This window comes from Parasteatoda tepidariorum, chromosome 2 (genome assembly GCF_982258835.1).
Source record: "Parasteatoda tepidariorum strain Cologne lab strain chromosome 2, Ptep-v5.0, whole genome shotgun sequence".
In the NCBI taxonomy this organism is placed as follows: Eukaryota; Metazoa; Arthropoda; class Arachnida; order Araneae; family Theridiidae; genus Parasteatoda; species Parasteatoda tepidariorum.
This window is the reverse complement of record NC_141756.1, coordinates 41,243,301-41,270,670: the sequence shown is the minus strand read 5'-3', so window position 1 is coordinate 41,270,670 and position 27,370 is coordinate 41,243,301. Positions and strand designations below refer to the sequence as shown.

The 27,370-nt window shown below is 28.1% G+C and overlaps 1 protein-coding gene across 2 annotated transcripts in view; it reads right to left on the bottom strand.

Annotated features, from left to right (window-relative positions):
- LOC107436192 (uncharacterized) overlaps positions 1–24,515 on the bottom strand; it is a 124,142-nt gene extending 99,627 nt beyond the window's left edge. The window contains exon 1 of one of the 2 annotated variants that reach the window (XM_016047796.4): positions 24,370–24,515. The gene's annotated coding sequence lies outside the window, so the exon portion shown is untranslated. The remainder of the gene's footprint in view (positions 1–24,369) is intronic. The other variant, XM_087157242.1, reaches the window with a different exon arrangement.
- Positions 24,516–27,370: the final 2,855 nt, after the last annotated feature.

Sequence of the window (27,370 nt, the reverse complement as noted above, 5' to 3'; positions counted from 1 at the left end):
CCAACTTTTCATTCAAGTTTCTTAAGAAATGTGCAAAATTAGACTTCACTTTTTAGTCAGTTTTCAAGTTTTTAGTTTGCAAGAGCAATTCTTAAACCGAAACAACTATTTAACAAGTATATAACACTTTATTTAAAGTTAAATTTAGTTGAAAAAATGTTTAAAAACACTTCATTTATAGACTTCTAAGTATTCTTTTTCAGTTCTAAGTGTATTTTTTTAGACATGAAACTTTCTGAGGAACATTAAAAGTAAGATAAATTTTAAAAAGCTATTGTCTTCAATTTGCGTCTGTTTCAATTCAATACCAATCTCTTATGGAATATTGAAAAGTAGCGTCTGTTTATCATTTTAACTTTAAAGGAAATAAAAATTGACAGAAAATAAAAAAAAAGTGACATTAAGGAATTAATTTTCGTTCCGATGCAACCCTATCATTCGATAAATTTATTCTTCAATACTTATGCATTGGACCCATACAAATTCCTAAATGAATTTTTCTGCTTAAGAGTTCAAAAAATATTATTCAGAATTTAAAAATTCGTTTTTTGACATGTTTATAAGAATTAATTGCACTAATAATCTAGTACGTATTTCTAATGTTGAAAGAAAATTACCTAGATTATCAAAACTTATGTCATTTTTTAAAAAAAATCTATATTACAAAATATTTATAGGAATATTTTTAAGGAATAGCAGTTAAAAAACATTTTATGTATATTTAATAACAGCAATTTTTTTATCTTTTTGAAACAATTTATATTTTTTCATTTTTTTAAAATAAATATCTTTTATTTTTGCATCTATGTAACACCCAGATCTACTTTCTAGATGCATAAATAATTTATTCATATGCATGTTAAATAATTATCCACCAAAAATTTAATAACATTATAAAGTATCAATTTTTAAAATTTTGTAAAGCTTTTCTTTCTATTTTTGAAATTATAATGCTTAGTAATTTAATTATATAGAAGACAGAATTTTAGTTCTATTTTTATATTGCTAATAATAGAAAATGACCATGCAAATTGTTTAGAAATTTCAAAACAAAAGTTCAATAGATTTTATTTTGAGCGATTAGTTATTTCCTAGATAAATTAATTTCATTCAATTAATGCCTGCACATTTCATGCCTCTATAATTAAGCGTTGTTAAATTAAGCCTTTCTTAAATAAATCATTTCAAAACAATACTCTTGAAATGAAAAAGAAAAGATATTAAAAACTAAAAACAAGCCAAAAATCTAACACTTAAAACCGGCAGGAAAGTAGCATAAGTAAAATAATTCGTATTAAACGTACTTTGTTTTCTGTTTCATTCAATTCCTACTATTAGTTCACACTATTAGTATATGTTATATATTAGTTAGTATATTAGTATAGTATATTAGTATAGTATATTAGTAGTATATAGTTAGTATATTAGTATATTACTATTAGTATACATCTTCTTCAAATTTTCAATCGCTAATAAAATACTTTTTATTCATTCACTTAAGTTCAAATACATTTTTTTAAACTTGTATTGCATGACACTTGATGTTAATAAAGTTTTTTCAAATTCTAATTCATTAATTAAATTTAATCAATTAATTTCAGTTTCATATGGGAGAAAAAAATTTCCATTTTATGAGATATTTAGCCGGATATAATTTTTTTTTTTGTTGGCCTAAGTAGGAATTTACTTTTTTTAAACATTATTTGTTTATTCAATTTACTAAAATAAAATAAAACATAAATTACAAAAGATAAGTTTCTTTATTCTCGTGATCAATGTGAAATTTCGTATTGAAGCTTACAAAACAATGTCGAAACCAAATTACGGCGAAATAGATGAAATCATGAGTCGAAAAATTCCTATGACTTCCAACGATTTTCCATTTAATTAATCGAAGTCTAGTTAGCAATTCCTTTGATAAACTGCGTCTGCAATCAATGTGGTATTTACAAAATTCCGCTAATGAAGTGTCTCTCCAGTCTAATTAAAAATGTCTGAGAGCACTTTAATCACAATTTAATGATCGCAATTTAATCACTCCAAGTGGGAAACTATTTACAGTTATAAGTTCATGGATGTAAAAAGTAAATATTTATAATGTATTCAAAGGTGCTTTGCATTTTGTTTAAATACAACCTTCATCAAAAGAATTTATTGACTGTGGATGTCGTAGTATTATTTTCAAACAAAGATGTAAAATCCGAATGTTAGAAAACATACAATGGAAATAACAACGTTGCAAATTATTTTCTTAAGAAAAGACGTATTTACGAAATAACATTCATGTTCCGTTTAATTGTTCAAATGAGTTTGAAGTGGAATAATGATTACTCCTCTGGGGCATAAATTCATTTTTGGAGTACTTTATACCCATTAGGCATACATTGATGTTGAAAAAAGGATGTCGTCATAATAATAATTTTTTTTAGACTAATGGATTCCTTGCTGCATAAATTTATGATAGGAAAAAGAATGAAAGTTATGCTAGAATAATGGAATCTATAACGGCAGCCGGATATATATATATATCCGGCGGCCACAAAATGAAAGATTTTGAGAAAAAAAAATTCAGATCAAGTTTATGTATTTTAAATTCATGTTTAAAACTTCTGTACGACAAAAGTTAGAGGAAATCTTTAAAAAATTTATTCCAAGCATTCATGCATCAGTTAAATGGGAGATGCGTAGTTATCCTTTGCATATATTTAATCGACTTTCTCGTTTAGGCTTTCTGAAGAATAAGAAAAATCATACTGCGCCTTAAATCAACCTTTTACGATTTTGATGAATGTTGATATTCTTCAGGAAAAATATCGAATAGTAAAAGGCAACCATACGATATAATTAGGGTTGTTTTTGTAGTAAATATTTTTATGAATTTTTTATTAACTCGCTTTCGTGCTAGTAATGGTGGAATTTTTGACTTTTTTCTGACTACTATCAGCAGTCAAATTTCAACTGGAACTCTAGGTTTAATAACAATGCAAGTTTCTAATGTTTCCTGACAGATTTAAATAGATATGCATTATCGTGATATAATCTTAATCGTGAATCGAGTTTCCAATTACTTGAAGACTAATGTGAGCTTTTAAATAAATATTAACAGAAATTTTCCGCTGGTTGTCAATGTAATTTTTTAATAATAAGTTTTTATGATAAGGTTTAATAAGTTCATCTGACAATAAAAGTATCAAAGCAAACGAAAAATTTGTTGCGATATTTTCTTTAAATATAATTTATCGCCAACAAAACTCTGACAATTCTTCAACTATAGAAATTCCTTAAAATTTAATCGCAACTTTGTGTGCGACTACGATGCCAGTTTAAACCGTTTCTTAGCCTCTAAAAACAGAACACATCATATTTTCTATAAAAAAAAATTATCGACGATAGAAATTGCGACTAGAAAATTTATCAAATTTGAATTGCATTTCTACGTCTGGCGACAGTTACCCTACAGTACCCTGCAGACATTCCAATAGACACAAAACTAAGAAGAAGTAAATTGTACAGCAAAATAATCATTTTTCGAACTGCATTTTCTAAGAATGAAAAAAAAAATTGCTTTTATGTCAGACCACAAACGAATTACGTAGGGAGTATCACTTTAGTATTGAACTTTATTAAAACCAAACATTCCTTTAGGTCTCTTAAAAATCATATGTTGAAAAATAATGAATTTAACGGGAAGTGTTTTTTTGGTGTGATGAAAAACATTTATTTCTTTTTCTTTTTATTACTTTTAAAAACCGCAGCTCTTAAAATTCTTATTTCATTTCGTATAAATCTTTCGGTAACGTTTTTCCCCTCATTTAAAGGCAAAAATTATGTTGAATGGAAGTTTTAGCGGTCGATAAAGTTTCTTGGAACACAGAAACGCAGCTTGGTGTTTGTCGTTCCAAGCTCTCTTTTAATCTGTTGAAAAAGTAGGCAGAGAGTACTGTTTACAGTGATGACAAAAAAAATGCCAAATGTATTTCCTTCATAGATCCGACTTTGGTCTTAACTACACATTTTACACCTACACAATCGTACCTACTAATCGAGTATAATTTAGGTTACTTTAAATCTACTTTTAGAAATACCAATTCAAATAAAAACCTAATATATGGATACCATAAATCATGAAATTTGCAGGAACTCCTCCCCCTTCCGTAAGCAAGATTTATAACTGAACCATTCCATTAATAAATCATCATATATATATATATATATATATATATATATATATATATATATATATATATATATATATATATATATATATATATATATATATATATATATATATATATATATATATATATATATATATATATATATATATATATATATATATATATATATATATATATATATATATATATATATATATATATATATATATATATATATATATATATATATATATATATATATATATATATATATATATATATATATATATATATATATATATATATATATATATATATATATATATATATATATATATATATATATATATATATATATATATATATATATATATATATATATAAATTTCTGAAGCATCAAAAACAGTGCTATTTATTTCTTCGAGTGCATTTTACAGTGCTATGAAAGTAGAATAGTAGAATAGTTGAACTCAGTGAAGTGCTGATGTACTATAAGACTTAGATAATAAGCACTCTATAAATGGATGATACAGTGTATTAAAAGGACCTTCAGGGGAAGTACATTCTAATGATACTCTCAGCGTTATTCAGTTCAGATGAGTAAAACCTCTGATGTATATCATGTCATAACTAAATGTCAAAATTCGGTAGACGTAAAGTTAGATCTCCTATACAATATAGATTTCAATGCATCATATAAGTTTGCATTTACAAGGCAATTTTACGATCTAAAGCTATTAATACTTATATTTAAAAAAATATGTAAAATACCCTTTTTACTCTACAACTATAACGTTTTAAAAGATCATGACTATAAATTAGAATAGAAAAGATCATGACTATAAACTAGACACGTTATTAATTTCTATTTTCATAGATATTAAAAGGTAAGAAGAACTTGTGTGCCATCATGATTAGATCAAATCTTAAAAATAAATCTCAAATCAAGAAATTTATTTTTCCTTTCAAGTGGTTATCTTAAGTTTGATTTTAGTGTATTTATTTAAACAAATAATATTAATGTTATTAAAAACGTGTTGTATGTAAATTCATTAATACTCTGGTATGTAATTTACTCACTTTATTATGTTTTATATAATTTAATATATATACGAGCTGTTGAACCTTCCATTGATCCGACAAATATGCATGCGTTATTTATACATTATATGTTATTTATACAAACAGTGAGTAATCCTCGAAAATAAGTATCTGTGGTACTACAGTTTTATAATTATTTTACACAGTGGTATGCTACAGATGTAGATATGCTATAAATTGATACTTATTATACTTATATACTCATTGATACTTATATTAAGTTAATAATTTTGATCTTTTTAGCCCGACTATAAACTTTCCTGCGCAAAAGGCAGTTAACATCTAAATTGATTTATTATTATTTAATATTAGTTAACTTTGCCGTTAACTTTACATTTTTAAATTTATAAGAACGCTGTTCAAAAATGATTAACTATTATCACAAAAAATTGAAATATATATATATAATCCTTCATAATTTAGCTCAACGAGATGGCTTTTTAACCCCAACGCCCAATTTTCCTAATAGATAGCTAACTCTTTGAACAAATGCAACAAACTATTCTGCTGAACTCGCACTTAATTTATAATTTAAACTTATTTTATTATATGTTGCTCTTCCATATATATATATATATATATATATATATATATATATATATATATATATATATATATATATATATATATATATATATATATATATATATATATATATAAGCAAAAAGGAATCTGAATAAACACAAATGAAAATATAAGAATTGTCATACTACGAGGGTTGCTATTTATATTTCTGGCCAAATAATGAAGAAACAAATATGTAGGATTGAAATTGGTTTTATTGTTTTTCAAAATATTCTCCATGATGATCAATACACTTTTGCATGCGTTTGAACCAATTTTCAAAGCACTTTTTCCAGTCCAATTGAGGTAACTCCTAAACATGCGTTTTGAATGCATCAACCGCTTCTTCGGGGGTCGAAAATCGTTGTCCACGTAATTTATTTTTGATGTGTGGGAATAAGAAGAAGTCATTGGGTGCCAAATCAGGGCTGTACGGCGGATGACCCATCAGTTCGATCTTTCACTCCGTCAGAAATGCCTTTGTTTGAGTCGATGTGTGAGAGCTCGCATTGTCGTGATGAAGAATGATTCGCCTGTTCTTCTGCTTTTTTCGAATTTCTCCGATGACTTCTGGCAAACAAATGGTCGTGTACCATTCAGAATTGACCGTCCTGCGTTGCTCTAACGCCACTGTTGCCACATGACCGTTAATGCCGAAGAAACAGGCAATCATTTGTTTCGATGTGCTTCTTCCTCGAACAACTTTTGTTGGTTTTGCCTCGTCTTGGAAGACCCATACAGTTGATTGCTGTTTTGTTTCCCTCTCATATGCATAGATCCATGATTCGTCACCTGTGTAGATGTTATACACAGCTTTTGATGTACCTTGAACGTATTTTTCCAACATTTCCTTGCACCAATCGACACGAGCCTTTTTTTGAGAGTTTGTCAGATTATGCGGGATCCAACGCGAACAAATTTTTTTTACGCTCAAATGTTCATGCAATATTTTATTGATGCTAGTCATACTAATGTCCAAAGACGCTTCTATCTCACGGTATGTCACATGACGATCTTGCTTTATCAGTTCACGCACAGCATCGATCTTTTCTGGCATAACAACGGATTTTGGACGACCTGCACGGGATTCGTCCTGGATCGAACATCGACCACGATTAAATTCGTTATACCAATTTTTTACAGTGCTGTAGGATGGCGCTTTATCGCTGAATAAAGAATTAAGTTCATCGAAGCACTCTTGTCTTGACAATCCACGTCGAAAGTTATGAAAAATAATGGCATGAAAATGTTCGCGATTCAATTCCATTTTTTGAAAGAAGAACTTTTCAATTTACTGTCAACAACACAAATGAAGCTATAATGGTAAATCGTCTGCTGAATTTATGCTTAAAAATATCAAACTTTCAATTAAAATCGTCTGCGGTCGCCTAGCAACACTTACTGTTGCCAAGGCCAGAAATATAAATAGCAACCCTCGTATAGCCTATAGTTCCAGTTCTGTAAACAAGAACCTTCCACAGTGTCTAAGCGCCTGAAAAATCAACAATAATTTTATTTTTAAACTGAAGTGAGTAAATTCTTGTAATTTTGTGTGGGTGTCATTCACATTGTTTTTTGGTTCAGTCTACATAACATAAAGTATTACCCCTTCATTTGTTGGATATGCATATATTGCCATCCTGTCAGCGTGGTGAGTAAAGTCTTCACCTACCAAGGTTTGGTTTGGGATTTAGGTGGTTAAGGAACAGGGTGCAGAGGCCGGATGATCACGAAAAATCCTTTGCCTTTACATCTAAATTGTAGTATTGAAATGCATGCTTTGGCTTTTGTTGCCTTCGAATCATTCATTAGGAATGAATGATGAAATCAAGGCGTACACCATGAATCATAAATTTTAAATTAAGAATCAGAATATTCTCACATTTTCAAAAGAATGTTCTTTCGAATATCTGCATCAGCGCGAATATTGACAATTTAAAAGACTTGGAAAAGAAACGAACCGAAGTTCCTTATAGTTGTAAATATATTCATGTAAATCAGTGAGATGTCAACATATATAAGGAACGTGCACACATATATTATAGTGGTAAATATTATCTAAGTAATGTATGTGCACGCATTATGTACATTAATATAAAAGTTTTTACAACATGTACGTATACAATCTATACAGATATTTACACGTATTTTGAAAATTAAATTAAATTAAAACTAATCTCTCTAATCAAATATAAACTATTTAATCGGACACTATTATTAATTTAAAATTAATTCAAAAGATTTTATTACGTGTCTATAAGTAAATAGTTTTAAAGTTTTAATTTAATAATTCTTAACTTGTGCTTCCGATTCGAAAGATTAATTCAATTTAACATTACTTGCCTTTCTGTCTCTTAATATAATATGGAGTTTTTAGATTTTTTTGATTTCAAGGTTTCTTGTTTTTTTCATAGTAAAAATAAGCTTAAAATTTAATGAAATATATTTAACAAACACTGAAAAAAGGAAGCTGAAATTAAATTACTGATTGAATAAAACTACTGAGATTAAAAAACCGAATTTAATTAAGTTAATTGTTTAATTAATATCGCAATTAAAATAAGTTTTTAAAACTATTTTAAAGTAATCATATAACACTTAATATTATTTCATTAATTGATCATTTTGAAAAATATCTCTATCTAAAAGTGCAGGTTAAGCATAATATAATTTATTACGGAAAATATTTTTCAATTTCTTTTAATGAAAAAACTTTAAAAAGATTTTCATTTAAAAGAAAACGAGACTTTGGTTAAAATAATGTTTAGATACTATTGTCTTTTCCTCTAAGAAGCATAGTAGTATTATATGAAAAGATGTTTTCGAATTTTTCCTTAAAATATTTCTGGAAAATAAAGTAATAAATCAAATATTGTTATGGAACATTTTTTATTGTTTTTTTTATCTAAACCTCTTTTTAATTCAACATGTTCATTAATTTAATTTTAATACTTTTTTACTCTCCTGCTTCATTAATCATAGCAATAGCCATAAATTACCGTGATAATGTAAAAGTAAAAGGACACTATAACAGAATTAAAAAAAATAATTGGTTTCTTGTTCGGCTGCATAGAGTTTTTTTCGTTTTCATCAAAGTTACAAAAGTGTATACAAATGGTAAGTAAATGCTATCGTGTCATATTTCTTGTGGTAAATTTATAAACTTGTTCTTAATTATCAACTTATATTTTTTAATATTTTTTCAGTGACTTTTGTTAATAAAAAAAAAATTAAGTTAGTTCAAAGCTTCCAACCAAGTTAGATAAAATGATCATAGTTAGTTTGCATGCACAGAAAATTAGCTAAATTTGAATGCGTATCTATTAAACAGATTCAAAAATATTACCTATCAACAACCTTAACAATAAAATTTACGTTTTTTGGGTATCTCATTTTAAAAAAAGTATCAACCGTCACAATGGCCATTCTTGTAAAAAAAATTTTCGGCACGCGCCCTTCATTCTCACAACGCAAAATAATTATCCTAAGAAAGGTATAAAAATTCGCAAATTCGAAGAGAAATGCTTAACGGGGAACAACATAATAAAATGTTTAAGAGATGGTAAAAAAAAATACTGCATTTTTGATAGCTTATCATTTTAATATTATTGTTTCAAAATATTGAACTGATTTTTGTAAAAACTTTGAAGTTACAGCATAATGTGTTGAGCACAGCAAGCGTCGCAGGACGCGCTGTGACATGCATAAACAAATGAACTCAGTTGTGAAGTAAAATGTATAAACAAGTCAATCAGTTGATTAATGTATTTGCTCATCAAAACATTTCGGTAAAATACTATCATTTTCACTATTTTATTGAATTAATTTGTTTAAATTATGCAAGAAGAAGAATTAATGGTACTTTCAATATAAATAGTTGAAATTGCAAGTAGTTGAATTGCGTCCTGCGCAGCACACGCTTCAGGACGAGATGTGACACGTCTGAACAAGTGAACTTGTGTTATCAATTGATTAATGAATTTTTTCATCGAAACATTTCGGTAAAATACTATCATTTTCACTATTTTATTGAATTAATTTGTTTAAATTATGTAAGAAGAAGAATCAATGGTACTTTCAATCTAAGTAGTTGAAATTGCAACCTATATAGCAATAATAATTTTTATTGAAGGTTGCTAAAAGTTATTGATAATTTTGGGATAATTGAAAAATAAATGTAGGATCCGCAGTCAAAAAGTATTCTCAAAATGAATATGACTACAGAACTGTGACTCTAAAAACATATGAAGAATCACATGAACGTAGATTGACAAGAAAAAGACCTAGACTAGAGCTTGAGACTACTGAAAATGATGGAGAAGAAGCATCTTATGGACCTGGTATTGATGCCCTATAGTTATTTTCAAAATTTTATATAGGACTCCCCGTGTAGTTGGTGACTGATGCATGTTAAAATTCCGTCGATTTGCAAAGTCCTCCATGTTCCCAAAACAAATCAATACCTCTGGGGGTACTGGATTGGAGATCGATCGTTCTCTGATTCAGGTCAAAATTACGATCGGTAGATGAATGAATGGATCCGCCTTATAAACAGGTGTGACGCATGATGTGGTAGAAGTCGAATTCTTGGCCATAGATGGCGCCACTGAGAGACACGAATCGCACACTCTGCCTTAAATTTGCTCGGTTTCACCAAGCAGGCTTGCCCGTGTGGCAAGTGGCATTAGAAACAACCAACCAATCAAATTTTATATATTTACCTAGGATAGTTATCATGAGACTTAAAACGCAATTTTCTAAATGGGATTTTTCAATTGGGATAACTGATTTTGAGTCATGCACGAAAATACTACTTTTATGTTGTTGTTTTTTAAATTTTTTTTATAAAACACCACCATTTTGTGAAGAAAATTATTTTTTAAAAAATCTCTCCTAAAACGAAAACTGCATTCATGTAACTTAGAAAAAATCAAAACGGATTCAAATTGGGATGATTTTTTTTTTCTACTTATGAGTAGAGAAAGTTAGGGATAATTTAAAAAATAGTTTTAAAATATATTGTACGATCTAGGATTTTAGTTTTTTTTATATGTAGCACGATAAATGAGGGTTAAAGTATGTACAGTGAGATAAAAAAAATGTATTAAATCACAATCGTTGTAAAATTTATTAAAAGAATCAATGTTTATATTGACATTATTTTTTATAATCATCTTTTTTTATTTTTTTTTTAAAAATGGAATAGTTTATTATCTTTCGATTTAGAGATCGAATAAATTTTTTCTAACTAGTTCAATGGTTAAACTTAAAATTTATTAACCACAGATGATTTTTTTAAAATTCGAAATCACATTCTCAGAACATATATAGTTTTTTTTTCAAAGCGGATTTGAATTTTTGATTTTTAGCCTATGGAGGGCATTTGCAATCTGGATAATAAGGAGCAAATTGTTTTGTTTTGTTAAAAAAAAGTAGTTGAATGCGTTAGCCGCTTAATGTTACTTTAATGTTTTGCCTATTTCAGTTATCACTACAACTATTTAAATGGCACAAAGCTTCAATTTCAATTCAAGATATCTTCATGCAAAACATAATTTTCTGAAATTATTTATTATGTAAATTAAAAATGTTTTTACATTTTTTAAAAGTAGAACATACAGATTTTAAGTGCATTTCACACTATGTAATTTTAAATTAAACAAGAAAAATACGAAATTTGATTGAATTAGCCGTAAAGTTCATAAGAAAAGAAACTCAAAAAAGTAGTATACTTAAATTTTAATTTATCAAGAACTATTCGACGATTCATTTAAAATTACATACTTAAAAATAAGGCTAGGATTAAAATAAAAATTTTCCAATTGAAAAAAAATCTCCTACCATTATTGAAATGAAATCTTCAGAAAATAATAAAAAACAGTAGAAAATTATGGTTTTTCATAAACTTGTATAAAATTGTCTTTGGATAAACCAGTCTCATAATTGTGTGCAAAGACCTACACTTTAAAGGTTTTAAAGATAAGGAGAAATACACAAAATTGAAATTAACATTCAAAAAACTAAGCATTAAAAAAAACCAAGCAACTATTGGGTACATATTTACCAGATTTCCCAAACCCCGATTCACAAATTTTATTCAGATAAAGCAAGTTTTTATTGTTTGTTTTATTGATTTCTCAACTTAATATATACTCTCCACAAATTAATTAGCAAATACGAAATTTTAACATTTATTGTTAGAACTTCGTGCCATGAATTGCATGGAAATCCGATGACTAAATTAAAAATGTTTTAAATGCCATATTTTTGTTTTGCATTCTGCATAGTGTACTGTGCCAAAAAAAAAAGATATCTTGCATAACTTTTGTGCTAATTCCTGCTTTTTTTACGTTTAAAATGCCTCATTCTTACTGGCTCAAAATGTTCCACGAATCTACTAATTAATTTGTGTTAACTATTATTCGTTTGTGATAGTCGTAGAATCAGACAAAAAATTTTTTACTTTTTTACACAAGAAGAACGTTCGAAACTTTGAGGAACATTTATTTTATTTTAACATTTATTTTATAAACTATTTCTGACTCTTGTAGCAATAAACTTCAATCAACCAACCACTAATTATTTATTATTAGTATTGTTATTTTTAATTGTAATATTTAATATTGGTTTGAAAGGTTTCATAATGCCAGGTATACAAAATTTTGAAACATTTCAAACTGAATAATTTTAATTGAAGTTCTATTGAAATTAACAGAATCGTTCTTTAATAACTATGATTTAAAAATAATTTTTTTTGAAATTCCATAACGCAGACCAGTTGAAAATAGCCAAGTTTAAAATATTCGCATAAAATTATTAATTATCAAAATAATTAATTCGCAAAGAACGTTTTCTCTGTCAAAAGGCAGCATGAAAAAAAGGGTAAACAAAATGTAGCTTTTGTTTACTGCCTTTGATGACAAAGGCTCCTTTCTTATCAAATTGCATTACTTTGTATCTATCAATATCATTTGAAAAAATGAAAAATAAATATTTATTGCATATTTTTCTCTGAAAATTGCTGTTAAGGCAACATTTAAAATGATTTTTTCAGGAAAACGTTTAACACTTAAAAATTACATGTACCATTTTTTTCATTTGTAGAAAAAATAATGAAACAAACAATTTATTAATTATTGAAATTATATTCCAAACGAAAAACATTGTTTAAAAATTTAAAAAAAAAAGCTCCAACTAAACTATTTTGGAATCTTATTTTTAAAAGAGTCTACTGTTCAAAATGCCTCTTCTATTATTAAAAATAATCATTGTTTCATAAGCTCTATATAAAGGGTTGGAAATTTTTATCTTAGGATTTCTTTTAAAATAAAAATCTAAAGTTATTCTCAAGGGTTGATGTTTTTCATCTCACAAAATAAATCTCGGATTTCTATTTGCTTTCTCCGAGTTCTGTAAAGTTATCTATATATCAGAATGCTATTTTATTTAATGATAAATTCTTTCTAAACTCGTATTAATCTTTGTTTCCGTTTTTAGACACGTTTCTTTTACTCTTTCACATTTGAATGCTGAACAGTTTTTAATGATCTGAAAATTTAATACTGATTTTTTATCTTTCCCTTCTCTTATTTTAAAAGAAAAAAATTTGCTTGATTTTCAGCTCTAATGTAAACGAAAATGCAGTAAAGCGAAACTTAATGTAGGAGTTTTTGAAAAATTTATCATGCCTACTTATTAAAGACGGTAAAGGTCTTTTATTTTAATAAGCTACTAGATTCAGTTCTTATTTAACTTATTCAAGAATACCACTACATACTACAAGTACTTCAATTATGCTGTATGATATATCGGTAGTTAATTTCTTTCTTCATATATATATTTTAACATTTATTATCTTAGTTAATCCTTTTCTCAATATATAAAAATCATTAATATAATTGGTAATCTTTTTTATACCACAACCTTGAAATGAGTGCCGAATAAAATCTATTTTTAGAGCTTACCTCTACATCTGCCTTCACATTAGCATGTAATTCGAAAACCGTTACATAGCTACTAAATGATTACATGTTATTAAAATTAGTTATTATTTATCGCACTTTCTTTTCTGTCAACACATTTAAATGCGTAAGGCTTAGAAAAAGTGTTTTGGCAATAAATTAAGGCAATTAATAGCCAATGCATGGGTTCCTTAACTTTCCTTAGCGAAAACTATTCTAACCTATACAGGTCACAAGTGCATTCTTGTTAGTTCTCAAACCTGTATTTGACGATCTACTTCAAAAGTAACATTATATCATTGAAAATGATAAGGAATGATTGTGAATGATTAGGAATGCATTTAGAAGCATGGGTGTCGAAAAATTCCAAAAACAAAACAATGTACCTCTGAAGCTAAAATATGTAATTAAAGAAACTGAAATAGCTTCCAAGAATAATTTCCTACGCTACTGGAAATAGATAAGTTGATTTTGATATTATATCACTTAAATTTTCTTACATTTTCCCAATTCGCAATTGGTGAGAATAAAAAAAAATTCCAAAGAAAGAGAGATGTGTTAAATTGGCCTTAAGAGAGAAAAAACTTTTATTTTAAGCACGTCTGGCTTCTGCTTGAATGAATCTTTGTCTTTATCTTGCAAGGAGGAAAAAAAAATTCTTTCAAAACTTCCGTACTGTATGGTAGCAACATGTTTCGTAAAAAAAACAACGAAATTTTCGTTAATAAAACCAAAATAAATGGTGTTTAAACGATACATCTGGTAAATTTTCCGTTCATATGGTAATTCTGGTTTTGAAAAATATAAGGCTTATTACCAAACATTTACTAAAAATTACAAAACCGAGAAAATAAATTGATCCAAATACACTGGTTATCATAAATTAAGGAAAAATCACAAAAATAGCGATAACTCTTTCAAAAGTAAGCCAAACCGTGCAAAATTTGCATATGTTGTCCACTAAGAGTAGCTGAGTAAAATTGCAATATGCAAATTAGTGGCGCTGCACTCGGCTTACGTCATCTGCCTGGAGCATAAAAGTCCAAGTTTGAGAGAAAGCACACAAATTTTACTGTGATTGCGACATTGAAAATCTGAGATAGCCAATTCGTAATAATGACCTCTAGGCATCATTTGCCTGAAGAACTACGATGGAGAGCCATCGGGAGACTAGAGGCAGGGCAGAGTCAATCAGAAGTGGCCAGATGGCTAAATGTGAGTCCATCTGTGGTTCATAGACTTTGGAGGCAATTTCAAACCACAGATTCGGCATCTAGGAGGTTCAGTCAAGGACGGCCAACTGTTACGACCAGTGCCGATGACCGATATTTGACATTAAGTGCACGCAGGAATAGAACCGCTACTCCGACACATCTTAGATCCTCTCTTGCTGCAGCCACCGGAAGGTTGGTGTCAACGTCAACTGTGCGCAGAAGGCTCCACGAAGGTGGTCTGTATGCGAGACGACCAGCCATTTGCGTGCCGCTCACATCACGCCATAGGAGAGACCGTTTGCAGTGGGCCCGACAACATGTCCACTGGACGTCAGATCAATGGAGGCCTGTTCTCTTTACGGATGAGTCCAGGTTTAGTCTAGAAAGTGACAGTAGACGTTATTTGATATGGAGAGAACCTGGGACCCGTTATCATCCATCAAACATCCGTGAAAGAGATGCATACGGAAGAGGCAGTGTCTGTGTTTGGGGAGGCATATCCTTAGGAGGGCGCACATACCTCCATGTCTTTCCAAGGGGAACCGTGAATGCTCAGGTTTATCGAGACAACATCCTTGATGCTTATGTGCGCCCATATGCCGGGGCAATTGGTGATTGCTTCCTGTTACAGGACGATAATGCAAGGCCACACAGAGCTCGCATTGTTGATGATTATCTTCAACAGGAAACAATTACTCGCATGGAGTGGCCAGCTCGATCCCCGGACTTGAATCCTATCGAGCACGTTTGGGATGCTCTAGGGAGGCGTGTATCTGCCATCAATCCGCCCCCTCAGACCCTTGCCACGCTTGCAACTGCTTTACAAGAGCAATGGCTCTCACTTCCTATTGAACTGATAGACCGCATAATTGAAAGCATCACACATCGCTGTTTGTGCTGTATTGCTTCTAGAGGCAATCATATTCCATATTAAAGGTACTTTTTCTATTGCAAACCGATACTTCCAATTTGTTTATTTTATACATGTGCTAAAATCTATACTACTATTAATGTCTGATAATTTCTTTTTATGTTGTTTAATACCTTACTATGTGTTGTATATTGTGGGTAAGTTTCATAAAATTCCATGTGTAATTTCTTGAGTTATCGCGATTTTTGTGAATTTTCCTTAATTTATGATAACCAGTGTAATTGGTTTTCTTTTGCCTTGCTCTAAGGTATGACAAAATTGCTAAAGTTTATCACATTTACCATATTTACTCACATATCATGAAACTTCATGTCTTATTGATAATTTCACCAAAATCGTAACCAAAGCTCCTTGGTAAAAATTACCAAACTTTTTGGTGTTCCCAAAGAGCCAGAAACATTGTAAATGTCATCATATTCTGGTACTTTTGTTCTCAACGTGGTCTTCTCAACTCCTTCTATACTTTTTTTTAACTTCAAGATACTACAACAATAATTAGTTGAACTGCTCTTCAAATTAACACTGAAGAAATAAATGCTCCAAAATAAGCTTATTTACTCCTCTACTGGTCTAGCTCCTGTTTGTTTCAACTAAGAACTTAAATCATTCTTGTTATTATCAGAGAAAACATTCGTCTTTTGGTCGTTTTTTCAGAAGAAAAATATATTGGGAGTCTATTGTGGGACTTTCAAAAGCCTGTCTAATAAAATTATTCTTTGATAAATTACATCATCATCTCGCTGCGAATAAGAAACTTGACGTATGACGTACGAGAATCTCGTCATTTCAAACTTGCAATAAACTTGCAGAAAATTTCGATAGTTCTCGTTGTTTTTTTTGTTTTTTTTTTCAAAAGTATTGGGTGATCAGTGTGTATTGACTTTCCAATGATATTATAACTTATTTCAAATTTAAAAGCTATAAAAGAAGTACAAAAAAATAATAGCACGATGGTTGTACAGTTTTAAGTGGAATAAAAAATTTCGAGAAATTTCACAATGTCATTTTTTTATAAATTTTGGGTGTGTTTGCGGGATTGGAAGACATCAACCGATTTTAAAATTAACTATTATATATATATATATATATATTATATATATATATATATATATATATATATATATATATATATATATATATATATATATATATATATATATATATATATATATATATATATATATATATATATATATATATATATATATATATATATATATATATATATATATATATATATATATATATAAAATTTTCTTTCTTACAATTCAAAACTTTATGTTTACCAAACCACTGGAAACGGCCATTGAAATTTCTTCGCAAATAATTAATGCATGTTGGCGGCATTAGTTTTCAAAAATCAGTTTTTTTTGCTAATATCTTTTTACGTCGGTCAGTTTAATGAAAAGTGTTTTATTTTTGGTAATATTTAGGTCACGTTTTTTAAAGTAACAAAACTCATGGGTTCGTTAAGTTTCCTTGTTAGCAATGTATCGCTTAATACGGAAGACTTATTTTAGCAATTTCTATTTATTGGGAATTCCAAAAATACATTTCCTGATATTCCATGATTCCAATTTATATATAGAAAGAAAATCAATTCCCTCATTATCAACTTATCCCAAACTTATTCCCTTAAAAAAGAGAGTAATGTAAAAGTGCTTTGGAAAAGAAGTCACACACGCTTTTTTAATTATTATTTTTATTTTCATTACATATCTCTCTTAAATATTCTTAGTGATATGACTATTTCATTAACAAACTAATAGATTATTATTAATTAATTAATGAAAAATTTTCGCTTTAATATTTATGTTCTAAAACAATATTTTTTATTTATTTTAGAACTCTGCACCTATTTGGTATTAAAACTTTGAAAAGGCACAAAGAATCTTTGGCGTCTTCAAAAAGGCACTAAGGCTAAAAAAGCCCCTTTTTTAAGATTTATTTTCAAAAAGAGAGCCACCATCATTGTTTTTCAAAACAAATACAGTTGTGTGTTTTAAATATAATTGAAAATGTTTGATTTTCCATTAAAATAGGAATAAAAGTAACTGAATGAATAAAGTTGATCAAATTACTATTTAGTGTTAAAAATTAAATACTGCTCTTTTAAAAAAAAATATTGTCCTATAAATTGAAAACAATAGTTTTGTTCAAAAAATGAGATAAAAACGGTTTTTTTAAATGAAAATGAAACACTTTTTAAATTTATTTTTATTGCACTCTTTGAAACGTAACGTAATATATTAAAGAATTACATCACTTATATCTTGAGTACCCATGATTAAATGTCATTTAATTTTTCCCCTTAGCCTTCGTTAAACTTAAACTGCAGTTTTGTTAAATAAAAGGAAAGAAGCAGACAGTTTCAAATGCAAACTAAAAATAACTCATATTCCTTGCTAAGTTGTCACTGATCTCAAGTTGCAATTTGACAAATAAGTTAATTAAAATTTCTTTTTGAATTGAGACCAAATTCTCATTTTAATTTTGCTTCTAAACAATCTATTAAGTTTTACTACTGAATAAAATTCTATTTAATTTCAACCTTTTAGACTCTATTAATCTACATTAGAATTCTTAAGGAATAAAAGGTGCATTTATTTGGAATTAAAACTAATATATTTTCGAATTTGGGAATAAATCATTGAAAAAATTGCTTTACATTCATGATTTGCATTTTTTTAGAGAAAAAAAAATAAAGTTGAAGAAAAATATTGTTTTGAACAAATCTTGATAAATATTAGTTGCAATAAGAAACAATTAATTTTAGAAGAAATGTTTCCGAAAATTTGAACACTGACAGAAGTATAGCAGAAAATATATGAAAACTATGTGGAGTTCACGATAAAGTGATTCTTAGAAAAGTTAGTTACATTAGGCACAACAACGTTTTTTTTTCTTTTCTTTTTTGGAAAAAAATAGAATGCTGAAATATTTCTTTAATTTTGACGAAATTAATTTCCTCGAAGAAGGACGATAATTATTTTGTCACTTTGACGAAATTTTTGCTCGGAACATATACCAGGAGACGGTTTCGTCAAAAGCAAAGAAAGTTTTGGGAATTTTTAACTTCGGCGAAACTGTCTCCAACACTGTAAAAAAACTCGGATCAAATTACGGTCATAAGTACCGGCACGAAGGATGCTGGTATTCTTTATCGTAAATTTACCGGAACATGTTACAGAACAGAAAATCTGGTATACCGTAAATTTTATAGTAATAATTACCACAAAATCACTGAATCAAATAAATAAATATTACGATAAAAACAACAGTATAATATTTTAGGATAAAAATGGATTTTACCGATGAAGCACCCAAAGAGTATACCTGGTATTTTGTACCGTAATTAGATCCGGAATTTTTTACAGTGTACGTCAATTCATTGTTGGGCGATTCGTCGACTGAGCAATTCGTTGCTGCCTTAATTTGTCGTGCGTACAATTTGGCGCATTACCGATTTGACTTATTATCCTAGAAATAGATATGTCAAAGTATATAAGTGTTTAAACTTTTTATGTAAGTCAGATATTGGTAAATCTGCCTCAAGTTAAAGATTTCGTTTAGCTTATAATAATATAAATTTAGCTTTAAAAAGAAAAAAAATAAATAAATAAAAAGCAATGACGTGTGCCTTTGTCGAATTTTTCTCTCGATAAATCGTTCCAACGACTAATTGTAATAACGGTCTTTTTTTCGAATATTCTTGAGATAACATAATATAAATTTTTGATGTAACACGATTCTTAAACATTTAAAGCTTCTTTCTGGATATTTCAATTTCGATTTAAATTTAAAAAAAGTTAGGTTTTTAATTTTTTTCTAGTTTTTTATAAATTTTGCATAACTTTGTATCATTTCTGAAGGAAATCACATCTTTTCAAAAGTCATTAAAAAGAAACATCGCCTTGAATGTCTCCGAAAATATAGTTTTCCTTTCTTCAGAATTTTCAAGAAGTTCATAATGTATAAGATAATGTATTAAAATTTGTTTTCAAAATTTATAATCCATGCAAATTTCAGTCATGAAAGCATAGCTGCGTCATAAGCAACACATACTCTTCACTAAACTCCAATCATACTTTAAATAAAAGTATGGTATTTCGGATAAAAATATGGTCAAGACTACCATGTATACTAAACCGAAGCGCTTTGGTAATGATTTTGTGAAAAAAATTAACAATAAAATATGGTTTTATAATATGTCATAAAATTTGATAAATGCTGTAAAATGCGGTAATTTTATTATGATATCTTAGAGAATCTCATAAAAATCATTAATTCAGTTAAATCTACTTTTATGTTTTGTATTTTTTGCTAAATATATGGTAATAGGAACTATATTTTTGAAAACTAGAATTAACAATAAACCGTTACCTTAAGAACGGTCATTTTACCAGAACTGTTATTTTTTTTTTTTTTTTTTTTTGTGAGTTTTACGTAAAGTTGTATTTCTCAATCTTCTCCAATCGAGATCTCAGATATTAGTCATTAGATTTACATTTTGCACTTATTACTTAGAATCGAACCCGACACCTTACACACTTTTGAACCATTTGATGTTTATGATTTGATTGTTTCATTTTGTTGTCTTCGTTTGCTGATCACCATCCCTGTTATTTGGCAAAATTGCATTGCATTTTTAGTTTTTCGTATTCTTACTATTTATGTTGTTATCAGAAAATGTAATATTTTAACAAAATGTAATATTTAAAATATTAATAAAATGTAATATTTAAAATGTAATATTTGTTATTTAATGTAATATTTTAACTTATAATTTCCTTATATCGGTTTTACTTATTATGTACATTTCGCACTTCTGAAATTTTAAATCATATTATTTACACTACAACGTAACTATTCTTGACACATAATTTGTTTCTAATTTTTAGGAAATTTTAAATCTTATTTTTACTGGTAAAAAATTCTTTCTTCTTTCAACCATTTTTACAATTTTTAAACACTAAAAAAGAACTATTATCTCTATGATAGGCTTTTTTTCTAGTTTTTAAAAATTTTATTTAGACAGTTTTACTCGTAGAACCTCTTATATAATAAAACAAGCAATTGTGTTATTTTTCCGTATAATTAGAATTCTCTCTTTAAAAGGTACTAAACAGGTGCAACAAAATAATTTTAATTGTATGTCAGGTAGATTATAATTATGTATAAAATTTTCTATAAAATTTTATACAAAAGTTTTTTACCAACGTGAAAATATTTTTCAAATTTTATTGACTATCAGAGAGTAATGTCTTTCTTTTAATGTATTTATTACATTCAAATATGGAATGCAACAAAAGTGTAGTTAAAAAATTTCTGTCCTCAAAAAGTTATCAAAGTTCACATTATTTTTAGATTTGAAAAAAGGAAAATCTTTGTTATAGGCAACTTTTCTTAGCCATTTCTATAAATAGAAAACTTTTATTTCACTGCATTTCATATTTATTGCCCATTATTTTTATTTGCAATTACGATAGATTACAATTTTACGCTAATAAACATTTCAAACAATTTCAATCTAACAAAAATGTGTGAAAAACTTATAAAAAGTTTTTAAACGCTTTAGTTAATAATAAAAAATTTCTAAAAATATTACAAATGTATTTTTTAAAATAAACTCCTTTAATTAATTTCTTTTTCCGAATTTTTCTTTTAAATCTATTTCTAAAAATAATCAAGAATTTCTACTTATAGCTTCACAAGCGTTAATTTTGTTAATCTGTTACTAAAAACATTTTATGGAAGAGAAATGTACAAAATTACGAAGAAATAAAAAAAGCTAATTAAAAATTTGAGCGCTATGCCATACTTTTAGAAAAAAATTTAAATCTTTACTTGCAAATTTAATTGGCAAAGTAACCAAAACACATACCATTAGGTGATTGTATCTTCCTTAAATATACAAACTTGATAACTGAATAATGATTTGATAATGAAAATTATTAATTAACAAAACTATAGCAAACGAGCATTCAAAAGTCTCTTTAAAAAAATAACTTTTATTACTTTTTTTACTTTAATTTCATACAATTAATTTTTTTTTAAAAAATAAAACATAATTTTTCTTTATTTAGGCTGCAGAAATTTGCATCGATAGTTTAAAGAAAAATTCTCGAAAGTCGATAGTTAATTACAGTAAGTAAAAAAAGTTATTTTTGACTCTAGCGTTAGAGGCTTAATTGTTTTTTTTTCCTACAATTACGTACAGCAAACAAAAAATAAACGGATTACCATGAATAACTTTTGGTTTATGATAATAATGATTTTTTAACTATAAATATATAACTTATTTAAAATTTGATTTCTCAGGAACTATTCGACCGATCTCGATGAAATTTTTTGATTTTGTCATATAAAATTACATTCTTTAAAAAGATTCTTTAAGCGGATTAACCTTACAATTCGATTTTTTTCGATTATTATTAACCAAAATTAATTTTAAAAAAATATTTACTAAAAGTTATTTATTTGCATGGAATTACTTTTGAATAAACGAAATTGTGTACAAAAATTTATTTATGTATGAAATGTGAAATTAACATTAAGGGATCCATACTTTTGATCGCTCTCCTGATCAAACTAGGAAGACCATATATCCCAGATTGGGGTTATCCCCTATATTTTGGGGGTCAGAAATCCGAATTCGTCATACTTATTTAGAGAAAGCACGTTTTTGGATCTAATTTCGTGACTTAAAATATCGTTTGCACGAATTAATTAGCATATTAGTGGTCACCCTCTCAAACTATTATGATCCGATCATGATATCAAAAAATATTCAAAATTTTTTTTTTGCTTATTGTACTATTTAATTGTATGTATATCTTTACTTTTAAAGTTCATTAATATTTTAAAATTCCGGATAGTTTTTGTTCTTCAAACGCGCTTTGCAATATTTTATTGTAATTATTGTTAATTTTGGTGTATAAATTTGACCGCTGTATAAGTCAGTGTCCTATTTTTGATTACGAGATAGCAAATTTCTTGTAAGTAGGGAGTATAAGTGAATGTCCTATTTTTGATTACGAGATAGCAATTTTCTTGTAAGTAGGGAGTATAAGCCAATGTCCTATTTTTGATTACGAGACAGCAAATTTCTTGTAAGTAGGGAGTATAAGTCAATATCCTATTTTTGATTACGAGATAACAAATTTCTTGTAAGTAGGGAGTATAAGTCAATGTCCTATTTTTGATTACGAGATTGCAAATTTCCTGTAAGTAGGGAGTGTAAGTCAACTGCTAAGCTGATTACTATTCCTATAGAAGTCATCTGTCAAAAAAATCTAAACAAGTAGCAAAATGTGGGCTGAAATGTTACAGTAAAACATTTTTAAAACTGTGGAATTTCGAATTCTCTGAATGGGGATAAAAACGATTTTTTGCGACATGCAGCAAATGAAGATGAAATAGAATCCATTGTACAATGAAATGCGATTAATGAATCCAACGCAAATAGTGTACTGCAATCTTTAAATTTGCAGCTTTATGGTATGTTTTAAAAGTGTTTGCTGTGTTATATTTTTTGATGTTCTCTTGAAAGATTATTTTTAATTTTCCCATTGCTAATTTTTTTCTGAGCGTAATTGAATTTATTATTTATTAATAAAAAGTCATTTATATAAAAAAAATACGTGGAAAATAGTTTTTTAAATGAGTAATTTGCAAAGGTAAATTGATACAGAGTAATTCATTATATATAATGCACCGATATTTCATGATCAAATATAATTAGACTTGCATAGTATAACTTTAATAAAACGATTAAATGTAATTTAGTTCATTTATGGGTTGTGTATAAAATAGCTTAAATATTAATTTTTATTCTGAAAGACTCTATTGCCTATTTTTTTAATAAAAATATCTAATGTCTGATTACAATACTGATAAAAGCTACATCATTTCGAAAATATCATCATATTTTTCATTAATACGGAAATATATTTCGGTATCTAAAATAAAACCATTGAAACTAATTTAGCTCATTTTTGTGTTGTGTATAAAAAGCTTAAATATTAATTTTTATTTTGCAAGACTCCATAGTCTATTTTTTTTCTATATGAAAATATCTAACGTCTGATTACGATACTCATAAAAACTACATCATTCCAAAAATATCATCACATTTATCATTAATACGGAAATATGCTTCAATATCTAAAATGGAAAAACACATTTTTCATTTTTTTCTGCTATTATATAAAACTGTTCAAAACAAATGTTTATAAGATATATCACTCATATCACTGTTGTATTTTTCTCAATCGAGTTACAAAACTTAAAAATACTATATATTTCGAACTTAAAACATAAGTTAAATTTTAAAGTGCATAATTTAAATGATAAATGAAATTAATGAAAATCACATGTCCTATTAATAAAAAATCAAAATTATTAAAGATATATTTAAAAGATATTTTAATTCAACTTACCTTACGAGATCGATAGAGAGATAAGATGACTTCGGAGAGTAAACTTTACAGACGAACCAAAAATATTCTTCTCTGGATTTGGAAATAGAGGAAATTTAAGGATCTAAATACTGGATTCCGTGCGCTTTATAACCTCCACTCTACCCCCGCTTTCCCAAGACGTTCATTTTGCGAACATTTCATTGGTCAGAAAGATCGCTAGATTGTCCAATCGCATGAGACCGCTGAGTTGCTTTTTGTTTCGTTTTGTCTTTTTCGCCTATTGAAACTATTGAGTTTTGTTGGAGGCGGTAAGCTTTCTGATTTTAGAGGATAAAGATTTCGGAAAAAAATTGCAGTTCATGTGAAAAACATTTTTTTTTGGCTTATTTTCATTTAAAATAAATGCTCATCATAGTGCGGGGGAAGGTATTTTGTATGCTCTTTAAAAGGTAACAAGATAAAAAAAATGCAATCGCGTTGCGATAAATAAAAATATATCTACTGTATAAAATATACATTTGCCCTTTAAAGACGAGATATTTTGTAAGCATTCTCTTAATAATTTTCCATATTTACACCTTTGCCTATATTGGATTATTAAACTGTACCATGAGGTCCACGAATATAATGTTTAGAGGCGAGTAAAACGGAAAGTGTTATCAAAAACAGACGAATCATAATCGATAGTATCTGCTCAGCGAGAACAAATTGCGAAATGAGACAAAATCCCCAGACGCTTGGCATTATCTTAGGCTGATTGGCGACGAAATGATGACAAGCAGCTCTAATCTGACTTATAAGAAAGGTATTAGTAGCAAACAGCCGTCTAACTCAGCGAGAAACAGTCTGATGTAGGCAATTTTCCGATTCACTTCTTTATCACATATTTAAATTAATGCGTTGTTTTGTATTACAGAACTTTTTTTTTGTGATATATAATAACTATACTTTTACTGAATAACGCTATGAGTTGACTGAATAAACCAAAACAGTATAACTAAAACACAAATAAATGCACAGAAATGAACATACTATAGTCTCGATTCTATAAACGAGAGCCTTTCTCCATGTCTAAGCACAAAATGACAGTAGAACAGCAACGTGACAAACATGCTCAAAATGGATTAACCAGTAGGGGGAGAAGAGCAAAATTGCTCTACTAGTTGCTTCTTCCTTTTTTGGTTTAACCACTTTGCGCGTGTTTGTCCCGTTGCTGTTCTACTGTCATTTTGCGTTCAGACACCGCGAAATTTTCTAGCTTTTAGAGAATGGAAACTATAGTATGTCCATTTCCTTATCTTTATTTGTGTTTTTTTCACATCGTTTTGCTGCATCGTTTTGCAAGAGGTATACCCGATCCTCATTACTCTTTAAAAATATTAACTAACTATAAGCGACTAAAAAAGATTGAATTAAGAGAGTATTTGCCGTTTTCCCTCACAGCTTGTTTGGAGAACAAGAGAATTCTATCGATCGAAGTTAACGTAAATCATTCTCTTCTGTTTCTCTCATCTCTGTCTCAATAATTTATAAATCTCTTCTCCCTATGAAAAACAATTATAATCATTCACAGAAAACTGTCTTTCTAAATAGTATTGTTAATACAATGTAGTGTATCTTGAATCATAATCTAGAAAATGCTTTTAAAACATTTAAATAAACTTAAAATTATATTATATTATTTATTATATTAATTATTTATATTAACTAATTAAATATATTATATTAATTATTTATGCTAACTAATTATTTATATTAACTAATTAAATATATTATATTAATTATTTATGCTAACTAATTATTTATATTAACTAATTAAATATATTATATTAATTATTTATTATAATACCGACCGGCCTGTGTAGGGGGCAGGGAACTGTCCTTGTATCTGAAAGGTCCTGGGTTCGAATCCCGGGCAAGGCATGGATGTTTCTTTCTCTCTCTCTCTATGTTCTATGTCCTTTCTCCTTTGTGTGTGAATGTGATCCACCCTATAAACGGGTTGCGGTTGTGTGAATGGCGTGACAGAAGTCGAATTCCTGGCCATAGATGGCGCCACTGAAAAACAGGAACAATCGCACCCCCACTGCCTAAACAGGCAAACAACAACAAAAAAACAAAAAATCTTATAATTTATTATATTAACCGCAGTTTTAAGTTGAAATATTAAAAAAAAATTATGTGTAAAAACATTTAATTTACCATCGATTTACTATCTCGAGTAGTCTCGGGCAAATGAAAAAAGAAAAATATCTTTGCATAATAGTTTTTAAAACTAGAGACAACACAAAGTGATACTTTTCAAACGCAAGTGAAATGATATACCATTTTTTTTACTCTTTTTTTCTGTGCAAATTCAGCAACCCTCGTATATGCAATCGCACGAAACACGTGAGCAATCCCACAATCCAACAGCAAAACTCCCAAACAAAATTTGGCAAACTTCCAATCACAGCAGATTATTATTATTATTATTCGCTTTTGGCCAAGTAAAAACGTAATGAAACAAAACGTGCTGACAAATTCTGCTACTACCGAGTTTTCTCGGGATGATAAATAGTTGCAAAATATACATTCCCGAGTTAACTCGGGATAATCAGGGAAGCTGTTAATGATCAAATAAATCCGTCCTTATTATTGTTTTATTCAAAATGTAATCCAACATAAGGAAAGTTAATAAATCCATAGAAAGGTAATAGAAATTAATAAATCCATAGAAATTAATAAATCCATGGTAATCCATAGAAATTAATAAATCCATAGAAAGGTAACTAATGTCATGCAAATACATCGCATTTTGAATATTACAAAAAACTATTTAAAGTTGCAAGAAAACTCCTAGCAAAAGTAGTTCTTTCATCCTTTTTTATAGCATTTGAAAACAAAATATTTTTATATGCGAATATAAATATTACATTTTGAAAATAATTGTCCAAAATTTACTTAAGCCCTAAATGTTCTTCTAGACAGGTTCCATTAAATACATGGCGTCAAAAAATTTTCTTTACTCAATCTTTTC